This window comes from Lepisma saccharinum, chromosome 4 (genome assembly GCF_977018435.1).
Source record: "Lepisma saccharinum chromosome 4, izLepSacc3.1, whole genome shotgun sequence".
Taxonomy (NCBI): Eukaryota; Metazoa; Arthropoda; class Insecta; order Zygentoma; family Lepismatidae; genus Lepisma; species Lepisma saccharinum.
Window position 1 is genome coordinate 49,659,937 of NC_139232.1, and position 6,000 is coordinate 49,665,936.

The window sequence follows — 6,000 nt, forward strand, 5'->3', positions numbered from 1 at the left end:
TTCTTTTCTAACAAATGCTGCACCGTCATTTTTTGAAAGGAAGACCCTATCTCTTTAGTTATACCAACAAGATGAATTTCAAGTTCAAGTCTGAACCGAATTTTTGAACCTAGTTCTAGGCTGTAAGGGTGTAAACCTTTCTCAAGGCACCCGAATGCCATCCTCTTTTCCGCGTAGCACACCCTGGACTGCAGACTAACGAGGCTCTGTCGTCTTGACTCACAGGCAGTATAATTCTCTGTGGGTTTGTGTTGTGTTGTCCCAATATGCTTATGATTGTCCCCTCATCCATTTGATCTTATTTATCATGCTCATCTTCACGATTAGCCAAAAGTGGCAGAAACGTGTAAAATGTAAATGATTCATGTATTCATTCTACCCACTTCTACAATACTACTATGCAACTAAGATATGGCCACCACAGTTCATCTTCTTACTGTTTTCTCTTTATGCATTGCCAGGAATGTTCTGTTATATTACTAGGGTTGTTTGAAAAGTACGGTAAACGACGCAGAGATGGCAGCACCATAATCGAAATTGATGCACGGTCGAAAAGTTTGATCCTTCAAACAAGCCCTTGCAGAGTTTCAGCGCAGTGCGTTGTGAGGTTGTTTGATCACGCGAAGTAGGTGAACGTGCAAGAATTTAAAAAAAATGATGGACAAAAACGGAGATTCGTGCCGTGATAAAATTTCATTTTTTAAAGGGAAAAAAGCAATCCAAATAAAAGCAAAGCTAGATCATGTACTTGGCGAGTCTTCCCCCTTCATTTAAGACTACATTTGTGGGTTGCTGACTTCAAACGTGGCCGAACGAGCACCGAAGACGAACCGCGCAGCGGACAACCAAATGATGTGAAATATTCAGATATGGTGACTAACATCCATAGTCTTGAGCGAGCAAAGATTGAAGATTAGGGAGATAGTAGACATGTAGGGATCTCAAACGAACGAGGTTTTAATATTTTACAAGAACAGTTAGGCATGCGACGAGGAAAATCCACCTGTTCACACGTTAATGATTTCAATAGCTGAAATCCATGAACTTAAGTTCGAATTGTTGGATCATCAGCCCTATTCGCCAGATCTATCTCCCTCTGATTTCCATTTGGTCCCTAACCTCAAAAGATGGCTCGGAAGACAACGATTTTCCGATAACGATGAAATGATTCATGCTGTGAACGGCTATTTTGCAGACCAGGAGAAATATTTTATAAAAGCAGTGAAATGGCTTTGGAATATCGTTGGACAAAATGTGCCGATCTCAATGGAGACTATGTTGAAAAATAAATACAAGTTGATCAAATTTATTAGTATTTTCTTATTCATTTACCTTACTTTTCAAACAACCCACGTAGAATCACGGCAAACAGTAGGAATATAATATTACTACATTTACTTATTCTAGTAATCTATCTTATTTACTAATCTATAATTCTAGATTTAAGCATAAATTCTGCTCGGGGTACGTCTTTATTTACAATTAGGGATGTTATCGAGACAAGATTAAACATGACAATCTCTCATTTCGTCTCGTGTGAGAATATGTTTCTCCATTTCGGTCACGTCTCTAGTTGTAATCACTGTCTCGGTCTCGAATGTTAAGATCCAGTCTCGTCTCGAGACTCGAAGTACAACAACAATGTATTTTCTGTTTAACGCCTCGTTTCGACGCTGCAAACCCTCAAGAAGAGATTTTTATTAAATGCTGAAAGTATGCAACCGCGCTTGCCATTAATGAATGACTTTGCAATTGCGACATATAAAAAAATATATGATCCTATTTGCAATTAATTACATTAATAATGACTGTTGCTGCTCCACATCCATCTCCCGATTTGGCAACGCAAGGGAAAATCATGAGTTCCAGTACCCTTTCCCCTGTTCTAAAGCATCGAGCTTTCCTCACCGCATTCAATACTATCGCCACCACTTCAAAGTCGGAACTTCAGGTACATTGATGGGTTAGTAGTTGCAGCAAACGTACGCGGGTCGGTACCAGAGACGCTGACACGAACGTAGGCGAATTAGTTGTATATAGTTATTATTAGTCACAGAAAGCTCCTCGATGAACAAAAAGACTTACTCCTCTCAAGTACGGGGATATTATTTACGTATAGTCTGTTTTTAAGGTACCGAGAAATAAAAGCACAATAATAATATAATAACACCAAGTGATTTATTTTATTAATGTATAATACAAGAGTAATGTTGGTAAACTATATACAAAAAATAAATTAGGATTTCGTCCTTTCCTTTCAGTGTGTAATTTTATATTCCGATATTCGTTTAGCCAAAAGTGGCAGAAAAGTGAGGAAAAATAAACGAAATCAAAGAATTCAAGCTGCGATATGTTCCGAAGTCAAAGGATGTTTACTACGTGGCCTTTATTGAAAGTTTGATGATTATATGATGTGGATTCTTTTACTTCGCTTTTCTGCCACTTTTTGGCTAATCGCGAAGATAAGAATGAGTGATGATATGATGAAATTGATGAGAAGACACGAAGAACACCTATTCCCTCGTCGGAATTCGAACGCGGGACATATGGAGTCCCAACGTTCTCTGCTAACCACTCCGCCACGGAAGTTGACTTCATTGAAGGTAAACAGCAGCTACTTCGTTCCGATATAAAACGAGTTGGCTCAGGATTAACATAGTACAGGATTTTCCAATAAGAACGATATGATTTTACAATGAAATAAAATAAAAACTATTTCAGATACAACCAAACTTTTTATATTATTTTGAAGCATACATTATGTTTTGAATTATTTAAGTATCCACCTCGACTTCGTTCACACCAGTGAATTCGATGAACCCAAATTTTCAATGACTTTCTGCAATAACTCGTGCCTAATGTCACGAACGCGACGTTCGATGTTCAATCATAATGCATCAAGGGTTCGTGGTCTGTTTGCATAGACTATAGATTTCAAATAACCCCACAAAAAGCAATCTAAAGGAGTTAAATCACAACTTCTTGGAGGTCAACCAACAGTTTCATTTCTTGAAATTATCCTTTCATCAAACTGTTCTTGCAATACGTCGATAGTGGCATTAGCAGTGTGACATGTGGCACCGTCTTGTTGGAACCACATGTCCTCCAAATCAATTTCATCTAAATTTGGCCACAAAAATATGTTAACATCGATCGGTACCGCTCATCAGTCACTGTAACTGCATCTCCTATCTCGTTTTGTAAGAAAAAAATTGTTCGATGATGCCACCATGCCATAAACCACACCGTACAGTGACCTTTTGCGGATGCAAGGGCTTCTCGTGAATCTCTTGTGGATTGTTTTCACACCAAAAACGACAATTTTGTTTGTTAACAAATCCATTGAACCAGACATGAGCTTCATTTGAGAACATAATTTTTTGCCCAAAATTATGATCCGTTTCAAGTTCAATAGAACGTCTATTTTCATATGTCTCTTTGATAATTACCAAACGTTCTTGAAGCTTGTATTTAGCCATGATGAATTGTCCCAGTATACTAAACACAAATGACAACTAGAACATTTATAACATTTGAATCATAGTTGCCAGTTCAATTCAAAATCATATCATTCTTATTGAAAACCCTTTATATGACCTGGCGGAAGGACTATAATAATTTAAACCAAACTAAAGATCACAAAGATTGCAGCCACTAAACACACGTAAGAAGTCAAAGTAGTTTGTCACCTAAGCTCAGGTTCCTCTCTATCTATGTACTGCGGAATAATAAGCAAGTTATCTTTCGGCTAGCCGGAAATTACACATTTGCATGTAACCAAATACACAAACCAAGAGCTTTACATAGATTCTAAGCTTTTAACGGAAACCAATAGGCCATTATTTCCAATTTGCTTTTAAATATGGATGCGATTCAATTGTGAGTGACCTGATACCTTACACAATACCCTAGCATGAGTATTGGCAATCCTATCGTCGCCCCAACTCAACATTAGGAACAACATAACAATCATAAGAAGCCACCTCTTTTAGGTGCAGTTTGTTGGAATTATTCTCTTTGCTGTGTTCTGGTCGACTGTCTGCAGAGATTATGCAATTCTTCGGTTAAATTCGTCTATTTATAGTTTTTCAAGATTAACATAGATGTGTTGAATTTGAATATAAAACATGTGTAAAACAAGAGTGACATCTACATGAGTTTAAGTACATGAAATTATATAAATAGTTATAAACTCATTACTCGGCACGAAACAGGCATTCAGAACTACAAAAAAAGGATTACGTAACACATTCTATGATAAAGAAATAAGATCACAAATTATACATCATAATACACAATAATATACAAAAATAAAATTTTCCTTTAGAACGGCATACCAGTAACAGCTTGTAAGTGATGACGTCATCAAAAATATGGCTCATGTCCATGGTTTTAGAGCCAGATTCTTCACCGAATTTCAATATAAAAGGTTCTACTTCAGTTCTTGGACGTGACATGACAACGAGGGTGGGTGATAAATTCATGATGGTACAAACACAACGAGCTATCCATGCTTGCACACGATTCGATGTAGTTTGCTGCACATGGTTTCGCCTTCTTCATTTACATTTTAATTGTTCCGGACGAATACCACATCAAAGTAATAATTCAGGGGTCTATCTGGCATGTTGTGCAGAGGCATGGTTTTATCACAGAAGCTATACTGCAGCGTGCAAAATTCCTGCGGAACAGCTACTATCGGAATGTACCAACCGAATCAGCTTCATCTGTATACATCGACATTGTACTTGAAATCAATAGAGAACAAAATATACGAAAGTTCATGTCATGGCGGGTTTGTATATTCGATGAGTGTCAGTGTGCTGTCAGACTTGGACTCAAAATTTGCCTTACGTATAGTCGATATACACTGTATCTACAACTGGAGGTCCCATAAGAGGTTATTCTAATTCGGATTCTTATCGGACACAGCCGTCTCACACATCATAATTTGCTGGAAGGGATTCGCTAATGTGCTGACTTTGATTTCCTCAGACAGAGTTTTAGCCTTCAAAATGACTTATCATGCACGTTTGGAGACGGTAACAGTGTTATAGCTTTTTGAGAAGAACGGACGTGTTTAATGTGCCTCTTTTAAGTACCTTTTTAATGTGTTGTGTTTGTCCCCTACACGTCACTTTACAACTTTACATTTGAGACTATTCTCAAGATGCTTTTTACACCCTTTTTTAACTCTTAGGTTAGGATTTTGGTTAAGGTGATATTTCCTTGTATAATTGAATGGTGCAAAATAGCCATACGTGCCGACAAACTCAAAAGTTCTAATTCATCATCATCATCATTAACAACAACACCACCACCACCACGTTTATACCACTGAGATTAAACGTTGATCAAAATAAACGTAACGTTTCAACCTTCTAGCAAGTTCTTCTTCAGACTCTGTACCAAGTACAAATGAAACAAAGTACAAAACAAGAAGATATATATACACAAAAATCACTCCCCTCCAGACACAAGATTATTAGAATGTTGTTTTTTCTGGAACATTCCAGCAGCTGGCCTTCCCTTGTCAACTGTACTTTTATCTAACAGGTGATTTAGCTAAACATTTCCTTTCATCTGGAAACTGGGTGAACTCTATATCTCACGCTCTTTTTACTTATCCTTTCTTTCTTCATTCCCCTTCCTTCTTCTCTTCTCTTTCTCTCTTCTCTTGACATAGAGTGGGATGAGGCTAAGCAGATAGGAAAGAAGAAGAGAATACTAGTGAGAAAATAGAAGGAGGCCAAGGAAATATAAAAGAAAAGAGAAGAATACACAATCAACTGGAATGGGGAACTGAAGATAAACAAAGAATGGAAGAAGGTGTTAGAAAGAGTGGAAAGGACAATAGATAAAGAGAAGAGTAGAGGGAAGAGGAATGAAGAAAGAAAGGATAAGTAAAAAGAGATGAGTCCAACCACTTTCCAGATGAAAGGAAATGTTTAGCTAAATCGCCTGTCAGGTAAAAATACAGTTGACAAGGGAAGGCCACCT

At 37.5% G+C, this 6,000-nt stretch overlaps 1 protein-coding gene across 1 annotated transcript in view; it reads left to right on the forward strand.

Annotated features, from left to right (window-relative positions):
* Nucleotides 1-6,000, forward strand: part of LOC145986453 (alkaline phosphatase, tissue-nonspecific isozyme-like) — a 448,710-nt gene that overhangs the window by 327,234 nt on the left and 115,476 nt on the right. The gene's annotated exons all lie outside the window — the stretch shown is intronic.